Below are 17,836 nucleotides of genomic sequence, written 5' to 3' on the forward strand. Positions count from 1 at the left end.
GGTCACCATTGAGCCTCCATGCTTTCTAATGGCAGAAGTAGCGGTTTTGGACCTGTTTTCCAGCGACGACCAGCAGGTGGCGTCCGAGAGGAGGAGCGGCGGTTTCCCATTGTAAGTCAATGGGCTCATTGACTTCAATGGAGATTCCTCAACGCCGGCCTCGAGGAACACGTTGGCAGCCATCCAAACCGCAGACCGCAAAAGCGGATACAATGGCTTTTAAAAGAGTTTAATCACTACGGTCAAGTTCAACGACAATTGGCGTGGGAATCTTGGGTTCTAGGGCCCCTGGGAATAAAGTTATTTTTGTCCCTAACCCCTAGGAACCCCCACACACGATCCACACCGGGTCCGGGAATGAGGGACCACCGTAAAGGGTCGAGCGAGAAGGAGGGTCGCACCATTGAATCTAATGGCGGCGGGTGCCATGCATTGTCAATGGCGACGCCGGCCATTGATTCCAATGGGGAAAAGCCGCATGGCGAAAAAACGACTAAGTGTAAAATGTTGAAATGTGTAAGTCCATATCTCCGGTTCTGAAAGGACCAGAGGGATGGGATTTGGGTGGCATATAGCCAAGATTCCGGCTTTAATGCATGCCCCTTCCCAGCCCCCTCAGACCAACCAGACGGAGTATGGACCAAGGTAAAGATTTGTGGCTTTTCTCATAGACTTCAATGGCGGCGGTTCCTTCATTGAAAGTCTATGGCGGGAAACTCCATTGACGACAACGGCGGAGTTGCTCCATTGAAACCCATGGCGGCGGAGCCCGTTGTTTTCAATGGGGATTTAGTGAAACGCTGAGATTTCTTTTTAGCGGAGATTTTTATAATAAAATATGAAACGGTTTATGTGATATTTGTATAACTCCGGTTCCGAAGGTGTGAGCGGGCTGAAATTTGGACCCTATAGTGTACCACTTCCGGCATTCAGGTCTGGAAAGTTTGGACCCGCTGGACCTACAAGAACCAGGTATTTTAATATGTGTAGGTATTAAAATGTATATGGGGTTTTGGGTCTGCTCTGGAAAATGCAGACTCCCTCTGTTATGTTAACTAGGGCAGGAAGAGCATCCTGCAAGAATTAGCATAGCCCGGTGATCAAAGGCTAACTGTCCTGATTGTTTATGCTAAGGGCAAGGACAAAGGGGCTGAGTGTTTTTTAAGTGTCGGTCTTCACACTTACAGGGAAACCAAAATCTCCCTCACAGAGATTCTTGCTAGACAGCTCGGCGCCTTGAATGTAAGAGAAGGGTTGAAATGGTATATAAGTCAGAGTTCCCCCTTACTCAAATGTCTTCATGTGTCTTCATGTATGATCTTCATGTATTGCTGTGCAACATCTGAAACTGAATTATGGAAGAAATGGCCCATCCTGTATCCTGATGTATTTCTTGTCCTAACCTTTAAGTAAGTGTCCATATTTTGTCTGTTATTTGTATATCTCGTGTGTTCACCTTTTTCAGGGAATAAATTATATTTTATCATATCTAAGTCTCGTCCAGTTCAACCCAGTTATATTTGGTGGTGTATTATTATAGCCTGTCACAAAGCTACCGTCACATGCATGTTTGGTGGGTCCCCTGGGTAGCGCAAGTATCGCGTTACCGTGTTACGCCCCTCCTATTTTTGTTCCATTATTATTTAGCTTGCTATATAAATATGTGCTACTGCTGTTGGACCACGTATCTGGTGCCAACGCACCCAGGCCAACCTGGATTTCCGGGTGCCTCTTGGGTGTTTAACATATGTTATATTTCTTGTTATATGTTCTATTTTTCCTCCATGTTTTCCCTCACGCCATCCTCTATGATATACATCTCGGCATCTGTTCATGCTCTGAGGTCCCTCTCCACCCTAACACTAGGGTGAAGTACCAGGTTCCAGTTGTCTACAGTGCCGGTATCATTTTCAGGTAAAAATAAGTATACAGTATATCTCTAAAACACATGCTATGGCAGTGTTAAAAATGATCTCCCACACTATAAAAGACTTCAACAGCCCACACAAGCGTAAACTTGCCTTCACTTACTACAAAAAAAGACGATGCTGATGTGCTATTTCTTCAGGAGACGAATTTCAGTAGAACCTCGTGCCCAAAATGCTTCCACAAACAATTCACCCAGGTATTCCTATCATCAGCATCCACCAAAAAAGGGGGAGTAGCAATTATATTAAACCCAAGGGTGTCCTATCAGCTTGAGACACTTAAGAAAGATAAAGTGGGCAGATTTATCTGCCTAGTAGGTATGCTGGCGGGAGTACAAGTTACATGAATCAATATCTACGCCCCAAACGTGTCAAGGTCTTCCTTCTACGAAAATATATTTAACAGAATAAGCAAAGTGGTGAAGTGTATTATCATCTTAGGCGGGGACTTTAATACAGCTATGGATAGTGGACAGGATAGATCTGGACCCGCACAGTTTGGGACAAGTCTGAGAAATGCTCCAGAAATCAAAATCGTTGCTGATTTTATGAAGGAACACCAACTAGTCGATGTCTGGATGTCACTCAAACCTCTTAAAAAAAGATTACGTGTTTTGAGGGGCTGTATTGAAAGTGTATTTGCGAATTTACATTTTTTTTAGTAGACGCGAGACTATCACAAAAATTACATGCAAACATTGACAATATTACGTGGTCAGATCATGCAAAGATCAATATTATAATACCAAGGCTGTCTCCTGTGAGGGGCCCCAGACAATGGCGATTGAACGAATCACTGCTATGTATACCCGAATTAGTGGTAGAAATTGGCGGAGAACTTCGATTTTTCTTTGACATCAATTACACAGATGCCGCTCACAATGATATGGGAGGCGCATAAAGCCTTTATTAGGGGCACCTTTATTAAAATTGCCTCGCGAAGAAACATTGCCCTTTCTTAAAGATGATTAATTCTTGGCAACTAAAGAAACTTATGTTCCATAGCTCTTATACTCCTCTTCTCTTTTTATTTAATATCTTATTTTAAAAAGTAATCTTCTTATTTAAAAAAAGTAATCTTCTCCTGTCTCTAGGCTAGGCTACAATGGACATTCTGCAATGTTCAATTCATAGAATGATGAAAACCTTCTGAATGAGGTTCATAGATGCTACAGAACACTAAGGCCTTGGCCATGTTTGTCGCTTGCAGGCGGAAGCGTGCTGACGCGCGCTCCCGCTCAGCACTGAGCCCCTACAGCCGCAATTAGAGCAGCTTTAGTAGGGGCTCACCTGCGCTTCCGGAAGCGCAGATCTTAGGGGAATTAAAAATTCCCCCGCTTGCCGGCGAGACAGGCCGGTCACGTGAGCGGTTCGCGCAACGAGGGCGAACCAGCTCTGTGACGTCACTGGCCCGCCCCCGGCCAGTGACGCGCCCGCCCCCTGACGGTCTGTCCCCCTTCTGCCCGATTATTGTCCCCCTTCTGCCCCGATCCCTGCCCCCCTTCTGCCCTGATCCCTGTCCCCCTTCTGCCCGATCCCTGTCCCCCATCTGCCCGATCCCTGTCCCCCTTCTGCCCGATCCCTGTCTCCTGTGTGTGTGTGTCTGTGTGTGTGTATTGTGTGTCTGTGTGTGTGTGTGTGTGTGTGTGTGCGTGTATGCATGTGTGTGTGTATGCATGTGTAAGCATGTGTGTGTGTATGTGTGTGTGTGTATGCATGTGTGTGTGTATGCATGTGCATGTGTGTGTGTGTGTGTGTGTGTGTGTATGTGTGTGTGTGTGTGTGTGTGTGTGTGTGTGTGTGTGTGTGTGTGTGTGTGTGTGTGATGGTGTGTGTGTGTGTGTGTGATGGTGTGTGTATGCATGTGTGTGTGCGTGTGTGATGGTGTGTGCGTGTGTGATGGTGTGTGCGTGTGTGCGTGTGTGATGGTGTGTGCGTGTGTGCGTGTGTGCGTGTGTGCATGCGTGCGTGCGTGCCTATGTGTTTGTGTGTGTATGCATGTGTATGTTTATGCATGTGTGTATGTGTATGCATGTGTGTGTGTATGCATGTGTGTGTGTGTATGTATATGTGTGTGTATGCGTGTGTGTGTATGCATGTGTGTGTGTGTGTGTGTGTGTGTGTGTGTGTGTGCGTGTATGTGTATGCATGTGTATGCATGTGTATGCATGTGTGTGTATGCGTATGTGCGTGAATATATTTATCAAAGTTGCACAATGTTAATAAATAATTTATTCTCACGTCTTTTTTTTTAATTTTTAAAATATTATATAACACACACACACACACACACACACACACACACACACACACACACACGTGTTCCCCAGTGACACACAAACACTGACAGCTACCAAGTGACACACACACAGTGATACCCGCCTCCCAAGCGCTTGCTGTCTCCTCTGTCAGGACAGCAAAAAACTCCTGATAGAGCGAGCGGCAGCAAGCGAGAGCGAGCAAGCGCCAAACATGGCCAAGGCCTAAGACAATATATTTCAAAGATTGTCAGTATGATAAAAGTTCTTACCTTGAATATGCTACAGTATGTTCACTGCATAAGATTCAGATTATTCCGGTAACAGCATAAGGAGTAGTCACAGTAGTACACTATTCCAGTGGCTCCCAATCTTTTACAAACAGACTGGCTGTTAGTTCCTTTTTGTATCCGATGCAGTAAGAAAATTGTGCAAGATGTGAGGGTTGGGACCCCCAAGACATCCCATTTGTAAGAATAAGCCTTCATCATTGCGGAATGTTTGACTGATGCAGAGAAACTGCTATTCTTTCTTACACTATTTATGATCCATTCTTTCCAATTGTAACCCAATACCTTCCTTTTTCTTTGCCACTTTCTTTATCTCCCACAATGTGTCACTCCTGTGCCCCCTTGTTTGTCTCTTGGCCCCGCTAGGGAAGTTAGAACCCCTATTACCTCCTGTTGAGAACTTTTCTCTTTGTTCTGCAGGTGGAGGATCATACTGTAGCATACACCAACACCATTACTGCCTCTCCATCTGGATCAGTTATCACTCGTCGTAAGCAGGTGCAGATCATTGTGACCTGCGAGTTGGACAGTAACGCCACCATGGATTTCATGTATACAACGAAGAATGACGTGATCCAGGAACATCATGACTTCAGCAAATATGACGTCAGCCTGTCCTTCTACCCATCTGACCAATTCTCTTCTCCCGTGCTGGACTCTCCCTACTTCATTGGGCTCAACCAGACGCTCTATCTGCAGGCCACACTGAACACTCAGGACCCCCAGCTCACTGTATTCACAGTATTAGAAGACAAATATGCCCTTGGAGTAGTAGCAAGTCATATATTCTTCAGATCCATAGATTGCAACCATGAGTGTTGACGCCAGTTCACAAGTTAATCAATACTTGCAGGGACTATGGACAGATGCTATTATAATCTTAGAGCTCTAGAAATAGCTACTATATGCGTGTCCATAATAATGTGCATAAATATGTAGCGATCTAAGGGGAAGAGCATATACAGGTAAGTATTGAGCTTACCTGAATGCATGCTTTAATAATGTATGCATGAACGTGCATGTCTGTTCAGAGATCTCTTTAACATGTGGAACTATTTTGTTTGTTCTCTGGTTCTTCTCACAGGTTCATTAAGCGAAAAGAGAGAAGAAGGATCTAAAGCCTCACAGACCAGCTTCTACTTGTTGGGAATGTTGGTACTGGTGGCTAATGTGCTTGTAGTGGCACTGGTGGTGCTAAGGTATTCCAGGAAACAACCCACAGGTTACAGATACCAGCAGCTGCCAACACAGTAGGAGCAACAGTGACTCCTTACCCAGGACAGTGACTCCTTCCACAGGGCACCGACTCCTTAATGTACTGTGAAGGGCACAAGGCTTATGAAAATAAAAGCATGAATATGTCCATCTCTCTGCAAATCTCTGGTGCACCTCCGGGGCTGTAGCCCCATGAGGCAGAATGTTTAGCCAACATAGACATTTTATTGTAACCCTTCGTTTGTCAATATGAAATGTACTACACAGATGGTGAATAGAATTAGTGAAAGCAATCAGTTCTGCATTTACTTTCCACTCCTAACTGGCAACAAAAACCAAGGCAAACACCTATCCTAATAGAATTTTGCATGTTCCAAAACAAATTCAATAGTTACCAGAAAATGATAGAGGCATCGCTTGCTTCACCTCAATGCTCCATTACATGATCCAACCCATAGCATAAAAACCTTACCACCAATGATGACACTCTCCACCAATTCCTAAAGTAGGTGATGGCTCATGGTGCACTCTCCATGCAGCCTACTGGCGCTGATGCTCAGTCCCGCTCTCCTTTTTCCAAATTAAACACGAGTGGCAAAGTTATTTGCACTCTCATTACTTTGTATTGATCATAGTTATGGCTTTTCAGGCTGGATCATAGAATTTTGCAATGCGCCTTTAATGAGCTCAGTAACTTAACCTATTATTGACTGTGCCTTACATTTAATTACAGCATCGGGGTAGGATCTCAGGATCTGTATAAGCTACTGATTTGTAGCCTCCCATTAACAATCCCCCAGGGCAGTGTTGGGTAATGCATGTGGGTATATGTGATATATAATTGGAATGATAACTATAAATTGTGCTTCACATGCTCAAGAATGTCTAGACGTTTACATGACATTGCCATGACTTTTGTTGCGGACTTGCCACATCCAATTCAGCAGCAAAAGTCAATTTGTAATAATGCTGTTGCATGTAGTGTTCAATCTACTCTTGTGGATAGAGAAACATGAATGTAGTTTATGGGTGCCAAGCTACTGTAGAGCTTAACAAATGAGAATATCCTAATGCAAGACAGATCACACTACAATTTCTGCCAAAGCGCGCTCCGATCACGAGCGTTAGTGCCATGGCAGTGACGTCATCACGTCAAGGGGGTGGGACTAACGCTCGTGATCGGAGTGCGTCCTGACCTATACTAGCTCCCTTACAGGGAGTTAGATAGAAGCATTTAGCTTGATACTAGCTCGCTTTGGCAGAAATCGTGGTGTGATCTGATACACCAAGCATTGGCAAATGTGTGTATAGCTATACAGCAGGTCCACGTTTTCTGTCACTTTTATTCTACCAGCTCTTCATGTGTTTTTATTGGTTCTAAGTGTAAGTAGACACTACGTGTGTACTACTAATTTTTTCTACCCACTGGAGCAGCTGTCATCTGTATGTCTGAATAGAGCAGACGCCCTCCCTCCTCCCAGTGTGTCTGCCTTAGGGCATAGTATGTTGAGTGTGTGGTAGCCTCCAATACTGATATGGGGCCTCTGATTAGCAGCACCTCTTAGTGATTACAGCAGCAATATATTTATCTGGATCACCTTACTACAGGTGGTAGACTCTGTCCCTATATCAGCATATCATTGGGGGTACTTACCTGGTATACTTACCTCTATACACCCTATGAATGGGTATATAGAACACCACTCACTAACACCTTCATGTGAGACATCTGACTGTGACAGGTGGCTGAACCTGTGATTCGATATCATCAGACACAGACCCCAGTGGGTGTAACATACATCTGGCTCTCCCCTGCACATATCATCAAGGGGAGCAGCCTACACTATACACATGATATCTGGTACATTTTACTTTCGCTGCGCTTTTTTGGCTTACTTTGAGTCTCAATTACTCTGGTACTTAGCGTCCCACTTATTTTAGATGAGTTATGACTCTAATAAACTGTTTTTAATCCATTCACTCTACACATTACTACACATACCTCCTCCCCTTTATATTGTATATTGTGCATCTGTTTGAGTGCTCTCGATTGGGGTTCTTTTTCTCTCCCAGTATTATCCTTGCTAGTAGTAAGTCTGTCCAGATACAGGCCCATATGTACTGCTTGGTGTTATTCCTTAAAGCAGCAAGGAACAAAGAATGACACAAGGCACTTCGAATTTTCTTATGCTGAATTTAATGAGCTAAAAAGACGACGTTTGGACCTGAGATGGTCTTTATCAAGTGATAAAAAAAAAAGCAATTTATCACTTGAAAAAGCATCTCAGTTCGAAACGTCGTCTTTTTGGCTCATTAAATTCAGCATTAGAAAATCCGAAGTCATTCTTTGTTCCTGGATAATATTTGGGTCTCCAGCAGGTTACCCCTCAGTACAAAAGCACCGGTAATTATGCAAGCTTTTTCTAACTATATGGTGTGCAGCAGTTAACCCTTTCTTCCCCTTAAAGCAGCAAAACATATGAAATCTTACATGTTTATTTTTAATTAATTATTAGATAATACTGCATTTTATTATTATTATTATTATTATTATTCAACTCAATGCCATTTTTAATGAGTTTAATAGCATCCTTTGATTTCTTTAGCAGGTTTTGGCACAGTTCCCCAGCAGTGTAAAATGTTGCAACATTTTCCCGTTTCTGATAATTTGTTGCCAATGTTCCCAGAAGTTTGAGCTTCAAACTGTAACAATAGATAATGGTCTTAGTAATATAAGGATACATTTAAGCAGCCATTATGTTGGTCACACAATCAGGATTTTTACACATTTATAACAGGAGCAAACAAACAATTACCAGTTTAGGTAAGAATGTAGAATATTGTCACCTGCTTTACATATACACATAAGAAGAAGGGGGGAAAGACTGTAGTAGTGCTGTTTTGCGCACTTAAATGGGCCATATAGTTTAGTTGACAGGTCTATTGAATAGCGCTGTTTAATAAATATAGCCTATAGTGTTTTAACAAGAGGATAGAGAGTTGCACTAATCCTCTTTTTGTTTATTTATATATAGTATGGCCACACTTAAGGGTTTGCATGAAATAAAAATTATTTTGCACATAATTATTACTCTAACTTTGTATCAATTTTTCTTAAAATATTGAAATTCAAGCTGTGTGAAAGGTCTTCCTTTATTTCTTGGCTAGTGGGTGTGAATCAAGTGTCACCGTGTAATCTAACCCAGACTTGTCAGAAAACCTTGTTCTCTGGACACTTCACTCCCCCCCTTTGTGGCATTACCCGGGGATGGCTGGCATAACGTCACTTCTCATTGTCCCTGTTGTCTGATACTCGGAAACCGAGAACCTTTTTGAGATTAAGAGACACAAATTAAAGTAGGTCACTGAAAACAAAATAAAATCTCCAACAAAAATTAGATGGACGGGCGACACAGATCTCATGGGTATCACACAGAGCCCTCATGATAACATAGAAGTTTCGGATATCCTGCATTTACAAAGCGCCTTTCAATTCCAATGCAATTTAAATAATACTTCAAAGTAACTCAAGTGTGGCTGTATCACTGTACACTAACAGTGCTCTGGTACAATATATATACACATACAACCCTACCCTAGAGGGAATACGAAAAATAATCAAAGATCTGCAACCCATGCTGGAAGAGGATGTGACATTAAAAGAAATATTCCCCAAACCTCCCATTCTTGCGTTCTGGCAACCACCAAACCTCAAACAGAAATTAGTCAACAGAAAACGAACTTAAAGACACTGATAATGGCACAAAACCGTGCAACAGCGCACGTTGCAAACTCTGCAAACATATATTGCCAAGATCCCACAGCCAGTCACAACAATAGAACACTCAATGTTAAAGGATCATACAACTGCATATCCAGGAATGTAGTTTATATGATTCAATGCAACAAATGTGACCAAGGATGCTACATTGTGGAAACCAGCCAAAAACCTCAAGGCAGAACGAATATGCACAGACACGCTATACTCCACCATGAATAAGGAAGATACTGCTCACCTGTGGGACATTTGGGATATTCCTTTTTTTTCCCTTTTCCAATCCCTGTCTAAGTTGTAGAAACCTTTGTATATCAGTATTGCTGACCTGAGGAGGAGAGGAACACTTTTGAAAGCTTGTCCTATGACATAAATTGTTAGTCCAAATGGTCAATTGCACTAAAAAAAGATGCAATATCCCAAATTTTAAATGCTACCAGGTGTACAATCGCCAAAAAATGGAAACAACCAGCCCCCCCCCCCCCCCCACCCATCCTTAAACCAAATAAATAACAAAACTTGGCATATAGTTTATATGGAAAAACTCACAGCCTATCTTAACGGTTCTATCTCACAATTCTCTGAGACGTGGGCTCCTTGGTTCCGTCATGCAGGTATATCCCCGTACTGTATATAGACTAGAATGCTCGGAACAGAGTGATACATGCAGTATTTAAACTGTTGCTTACTGTGTTATACTGTTACAAATGCTGCCCCCCCTTTTCTCCTTGATCTCCCTACTAGTTTATTTGTATTATTGTATTGCACCCTTTTCTTGTTTTCTATTTTGTATACTATGTTTTTTATGTATATAAAATGATCAATAAAAAATAATCAAAGATCTGCAACCCATGCTGGAAGAGGATGTGACATTAAAAGAAATCTTCCCCAAACCTCCCATTCTTGCGTTCTGGCAACCACCAAACCTCAAACAGAAATTAGTCAACAGAAAACTTCATAACGAACTTAAAGACACTGATAATGGCACAAAACCGTGCAACAGCGCACGTTGCAAACTCTGCAAACATATATTGCCAAGATCCCACAGCCAGTCACAACAATAGAACACTCAATGTTAAAGGATCATACAACTGCATATCCAGGAATGTAGTTTATATGATTCAATGCAACAAATGTGACCAAGGATGCTACATTGGGGAAACCAGCCAAAAACCTCAAGGCAGAACGAATATGCACAGACACGCTATACTCCACCATGAATAAGGAAGATACTGCTCACCTGTGGGACATCATTTCTCACTACCAGGTCATTCCATAAATGATTTAAAATTTGGGATATTCCTTTTTTTCCCCTTTTCCAATCCCTGTCTAAGTTGTATATACCTTTGTATATCAGTATTGCTGACCTGAGGAGGAGGGGAACACTTTCGAAAGCTTGTCCTATGACATAAATTGTTAGTCCAAATGGTCAATTGCACTAAAAAAAGATGCAATATCCCAAATTTTAAATGCTACCAGGTGTACAATCGCCAAAAAATGGAAACAACCAGCCCCCCCCCCCCCCCCCACCCATCCTTAAACCAAATAAATAACAAAACTTGGCATATAGTTTATATGGAAAAACTCACAGCCTATCTTAACGGTTCTATCTCACAATTCTCTGAGACGTGGGCTCCTTGGTTCCGTCATGCAGGTATATCCCCGTATATAGACTAGCATGCTCGGAACAGAGTGATACATGCAGTATTTAAACTGTTGCTTACTGTGTTATATTGTTACAAATGCTGCCCCCCCCTTTTCTCCTTGATATCCCTACTAGTTTATTTGTATTATTGTATTTCACCCCTTTTCTTGTTTTCTATTTTGTATACTATGTTTTTTATGTATATAAAATGATCAATAAAAAATTGAAGTAACCAAAAAAAAAAGTTATCACCCAATACTGAAGAACTCATTTATTCTGCACTATTGCAATTTATTAGCCACTAACATGGCTATTTCCGTTATATATATATATTCTGCTTAAATCAGGGGTTCTCATTTCCAGTCCTCAAGCCATTCCAATAGGTCAGGTTTTCAGGATATCCCAGCTTCAGCATACGTGGCTCAGTCAAAGAGCTCTGATTGAGCCACCTGTGCTGAAGCCGGGACTGGTTAAGCCACCTGTGCTGAAGCTGGATGATCCTGAAAACCTGACCTGTTTGGGAGCTTGAGGACTGATGTTGCACACCCCTGTGCTGAGACACCCTTTACCCAGACACCCTTTACCCAGACTCCCTCTCCCACTCTGAAAGAGTAAGTTGGGTAAGCAGAGGCTTTATAGCACTCTCCCAATCAGGTGTGTATAAATCACAGAGCACATGGCTGATTACAATGTGAGTCCTGTGGTCAGAATGAGGAGTATGTGGGGCATGGTGCTGCTGGTGGCTGCAGCAGGACTGCTGAGAGCAGGTAATGTAATAATATAACAAGGAGCAGTTACTTCCCCTCTCAAAGACATAGCTTTAAAAGATTGTTTTGCATAACTTCAATTCTTTATCCTGCGTATGTCACAGTTGGGCCACTTTTGGCAAGATCATGTGCAGCTGATGTGATCATTTGTTAACACACTGCCCATGGGCGTCCGCAGGGAGGGGGCAAGGGGGGGGCGCTTGCCCCCCCCTGGATCCAGGGCCGCAAACAGGGGGGGCACAGGGGGGACAAAGGGTACTGCTTCCCGGGCCCCGTGGGTCAGGCCGGGCCCCCTGCGCGGCCAAGCAACAGTTAATTAAATAAATTTTTAAAAAAAGATGAAAAAAATGGCGCCGATTCCCCGCGGTCCCAATGTGGGACGGAGGGGGAAGTACAAGCCAAGCTCCTCTGCGGCCCGTTCCCAACGTGGGACGGAGGGGGAAGTACCAGCTCCGCTGCGGCCTGCTTCCCCCCCATGGCCAGCTTCCCGCGCACCCACCTTCCATGTTCTCCCCGGCCCACCTCCCGTGGCCATGCCCCCCCCCCCCCGAGCCCTCCTCCCGCGCCCCCTCCCCAAACCCACCTCCCGTCCCTGGCAGCTGCCACGGGGATATCAGGGGCAGGAGGGGGAAGCGTCCGGCGACAAGCTGCACCCACCCGGTCAAGGTAAGTCACCCCACCCAGTCACTGTCACCCGACCCACTGTCACTGTCACCCACTGTCACTGTCACCCACTGTCACTGTCACCCACTGTCACTGTCACCCACTGTCACTGTCACCCACTGTCACTGTCACCCACAGTCACTGTCACCCACTCAGTCACTGCCACCCACTCAGTCACCCAGTCACTGTCTCCCACCCACCCTGTCACTGTCTCCCTCCCACCCAGTCACTGTCTCCCTCCCACCCAGTCACTGTCTCCCTCCCACCCAGTCACTGTCTCCCTCCCACCCAGTCACTGTCTCCCTCCCACCCAGTCACTGTCTCCCTCCCACCCAGTCACTGTCTCCCTCCCACCCAGTCACTCTCTCCCACCATTATTCACCCACCCACATTCAACATTCACCCACCCACCCACTGTCATTCACCCACTGTCATTCACCCATCCACCCACTCACCATCATTCATCCACCCACCGTCATTATCCCACCCACCCACAGTCATTCAACCGTCATTCACCCACCCACTCACTGTCATTCACCCACCCACTCACTGTCATTCACCCACCCACTCACTGTCATTCACCCACCCACTCACTGTCATTCACCCACTCACCCACTATCATTCTACTGTCATTCACCACCCAGGCAGGCAGACACATGTCTTTTGTTGAAAATATAAAAATAAACAGGTTGCATTGTAATGTAAAGTAAAAGTTGCGCTCTAAAAGATATTTTTTCGTGGTAGGTGCGCTATGGGTTCGGGGGGGGGGCGCTATGGGTTCGGGGGGGGGGCCTGCTCCTTTCATTTGTCCTGGGCCCCATGATTTCTGTTGGCGGCTCTGCCTGGATCACTCGCAGTCCTGGGCTGTTTTTGGCATTTATGGCGCCGTACAGTACGTTTACGGCGCTATAAACGCCAAAAAAAACAGACTCTGGGTGGACCGGGACGGAGGTGGGTGGACCAGGATGGAGGTGGGTGGACCGGGACGGAGGTGGGTGGGTGCCCCTGGCGCCGCGGCAGGCAGCTAGTGGTAGGCTAGCCTATGCTGCTACGCAGGAGGAAGCGCAGCGCACTGTCATTGGTAGCACTCGGGAGTGATGCGGCTCTCATTGGTAACACTACCTACCAATGAAAGCCGTCTCACTCCCAAGTCGGGACCAATCTGTGCCGCAGCCGGGACCGCCATTGCGCTGTGGTTATAAATTATGCCCCCCCCCTGAAAAAATTTCTGCGGACGCCCATGACACTGCCTGCTATGATTTTGAAGGTTTGCAGGAGCATAGTTCACCAGTGTGGTGATCAAGGCCATTGTTTCTTCAGATCTTATTGTGTGTTAAGACAAAGGGCCTCATGCAGAGAGCAGCGCTATGCAGAATTGGAGAGGGGGAAAAATTTTACCTTTTTTGGAGAGTTTTTATGTCCATATGCAGAAAGGGCAGAAAACTGCCTTTCTGCATATGGAGAGTTTCAACCAGCGCTATTAGCGCTATTAGCGCTGTTGAAACTACTGGGGAAAAAATCGCGTTTTTTTTTTCCCCTCTCCACCGGCCGCGGAGCGCCAGCTGCTTGGTGGAGAGGGAAAATGTTGAAAATCGCGCCATTTTTTTGCCGCGAACAGCCACTAGATGGCGATCGCGGCTCTCTGCATACGGCAGAGAAAAAAACTGGAGAGATTTTAAACTCTCCAGGCGCGCGGCGAATTTGAAGGGGAAAAAAAAAATGGCGCTTTTTTTTAAACTTGCCGGTTTCTGCCTTTCTGAAGGCAGAATCCGCCAATTAATGCCGCTTTCACTTTTTGCGCTGCTCTCTGCATGAGGCCCAAAGTAGGTTGCAAACAGACCAGTAACAGAATACAAATCCAGGACTGGATCATTACCCCTGTTCTGGTGTGGAGCCAGTTTGCAAGTATTTAGTATCTTTGGCTTGAACAAGTTTTTCTCTGTACCTTTTTGTGTAAATCAATTGTGCTGCCATCATTAGCTGAAGAGATTAACTGGACACCGAGTATCATAGAAATGTATTTATTTTTCACTGTGGAAAGTGATCATTTTTTCTAAGAAACTGATTTACACCAGGTGTGGGCAACTTCAGTCCTCAAGGGCCACCAACAGGTCAGGTTTTGAGGATATCCCTGCTTCAGCACAGGTCGCTCAATCAGACCCTTGCTTCAGCACAGATGGCGGTGTGCCATTGATCATTTGCAGCCTTCTGATATGTTGACTTGTATTTGTTCTGTTGAGGAGATGGGTTTGACAATCTAACCACTAAACTGGAATCATCTGGCACGTCATTTTGTTCTGATCTCTGTCCACAACTGTTTTAGCCGGTCCTGTTTTTGTTTTATTCTGTACTAATGCTTTTATTCAGGCCGGCAGCTAGTATCCACCCAGATTTATATATAAAAAAAGCACTGAGTGGATCTGTGGGCCATTTCTCTGGCAGAAAATGGGCTACAGGTGCTAAGCATGTAATACAATGACGTGTGGCAATTTGGAGCTGCAGAAGCCCATGTCCACTGTAGCAAACATCTGTAGCACATGTATGTTATGTTAAGTGAGCAGATTGTAACAAACCGGTTGTGTATGTTCACACAGTAAAAGCTGCATCAGCTGAGTGCGCTCTCACTGATTTGGTGTCAGTCTCAGATGTTAATGAAGTCTCGCTGATCTAAATTTCCAACAAAAGGCCATTTTTTTTGCACCCAGAATCCACAGATATTACAAATCTGGAAATGGATGTTTTTTTACACATTAAAATATCTAAATAAAATCTTAACTAGATGCTGCATATGACATTTAAGGTTCTTGGCAATTTTGCATACTCAGTATGTTCACACACCAGCATATTAAAGCTGCAATCCAAGCTGCCGGTTTTTGTTTTTTTATTTTAATTGTTTCCTTTTAATATGTGCATTAATACAGTCCACACAATGTATTTAGCCAAGTTGCTAATCAAACAGTTCTCCTGTGATCAATCAGCGAAAATTCAGCTCGGGGGTTCACTAAATGGCTGTCAGTGCGGCAGAAGAGGACCCAAGATGCAAAGTTCTGTGGGGAAGATCATGTGACCAGACAGACACTAGATACAATTGGTGCACTACTAGAGAGAGGGCAGGACTCAAAAAGGAACGTGCTAGAGCCTGTCTCAGAAGAGGAAGGGGGTGTGACTAAATGGTTGCTATAGAAACAAATAATGCTTGTTACATTATAATACATTAAAAATGTCATTCAGAGTTCTCATAGTACAGAACTGATTTATTTAATTAAAAAAAAACACATGTAGGATATTGCTTTGTCTGCAGCTTTAATGGCAGATTTCCAATGCTTGACCCTTTCTTTCAGCACTACGGGGGTTACATGAACATTGCAGCTCAGGCTTCTCTTTGCTGCTACGTTTTTATAATAGAAATATAATAAATTGCATCTTTGCATGTTCTGTTCCCAGAGCCGCCCACTGAGCTGCGACTGTCTGATGGAGGGAGGCGCTGTGAAGGACGTGTCGAGGTGTATTACCTGGCTTCCTGGGGCACGGTGTGCGACAACCTCTGGGACCTGAATGATGCACAGGTTGTGTGCAGGCAGCTGGGCTGCGGAGCTGCTGTGTCTGCCCCAGGCTGGGCACATTTCGGACCGGGGAATGGCAGCATTGTGATGAACGACATGAGCTGCGTTGGGAATGAGCCCGTTCTGTGGCAGTGCCCTCACCGAGGGGGCAACTGCAGTAGCTGTGACCACAACAAAGACGCCGGGGTTATTTGCATGGGTACTGTATGGCTATGCGGGATTTGCATTGTTATTCATATTGTGGGGGAGAGGGGCTATTTACCCTTTTGTGAGCTACAGGCCTGCAATGTGCTGCAGTTCTATGCTACAAAAACAGGACTAGCTGATCCCATTCTGCTTTCTGTGTCACACTGGCTGCTGGGTGTAGCTCCTGTATCTCACACGTCTGTATCTTTGTGTTCTCCCCCTTACAGAGCCTGAATCCTCAACCCCAGCCCCCACAGGTAAGAGACTTTCTTCTAATGTGTGAGAAACCCCATTAGGAATTGCTTACTTATTACCAGCATTGTAAGTGCAATGTTAGGGGGTGCGGAGTATCACTACTTTCTCTTATTTAATCTACAGCAGGGCTCTCAAATTCTGTCCTCAAGGGCCCACTTTTATGGATATCCCTTTTTCAGCACAGTTGGCTCTGTCAAAGACTGGGCCACTGATTGAGCCACACGTGCTGAATAGGGATATCCATAAAACCTGGCCTGTTGGTAGCTCCTGTTGAATTGTTTGAAACCCCTGATCTACAGTATCACCTCAGAGTATAACTCTCGTTTTTCTGACAACTTGTTATTTTTCTATGGAATGAAAAATGGATCCTTACTAAGCATAAATATTGTGTATATCTGACTAAATTATGGTTGGCAAGACTTTCCCACAATGGTAAAAAAAATAGGCTTTTTTTTTTTAAATGTACAGTTCCCCTTGTGTTTTTCAGACACCTCAACCAATAATTATTTCCTGATCACCCTGGCAGTGGGCACCATTGGGTTAATCCCTTCTCACTCTAGGTAGGACAGGAAGTAGACTTTTGCAGGTAGGCCATATAAGGCCCCTCCCTCTACCTGCACACCAGTCTTTTTCCTGTCCTCACAGCTAGGTGTAGGATTTGTTATTTTTTTAACAGGGCTCACCTACTGCACTTTGTGCAGATAACCAGGGTCTCAACCTCTCTCCCCTGAAGCTCCGCGGTGCGCCCTGCGGGGGGCAAGTCGGAGACCCCTTAGAGTCGGGGGTGCCCCTGTTGGGTGGGGGGAAACGGCTGCAGCAGGAGGAACTTGGTGCAATGCCCAAGACACGAGGCGCACAATGCTGCAGCAGGGACCAATGGAGGCCCAGACTCACCGCATAAGCGCCAGTACGCTGCGGTAAAGTACCCGGCAGCCCGCCACAGCGGAAGGGGGAGCAGCAATAGCTGCGAGCGGAGGAGCTCTGAGACCGCAATAGCGTAGCAACGCGGCGGTACTACCCCAGGAAGCCGCGGGAAACCGAGGAGGTTCAGAGGACCGCAGGATACTGCGGTGAAGGGTACAAGGCACGTAGCCGCTCGGGAGCGCGCGCGTGCAGGCCGGCAAGTGCGTGCAGGGACACGCGAGCCGCGCGGGTGCATGAGCACGAGCACTTGATGACGTCACGGATGCGACGGCCACACGATGTATGTGTGAGTGAAGCTGCAGCATGGAACGCTCAGCAGGGAGAAGCCAAGTGCTGGATATGGACGCAAACATTTGGAAACACCCAA

Source organism: Ascaphus truei, chromosome 8 (assembly GCF_040206685.1).
Source record: "Ascaphus truei isolate aAscTru1 chromosome 8, aAscTru1.hap1, whole genome shotgun sequence".
NCBI classification, from domain to species: Eukaryota; Metazoa; Chordata; class Amphibia; order Anura; family Ascaphidae; genus Ascaphus; species Ascaphus truei.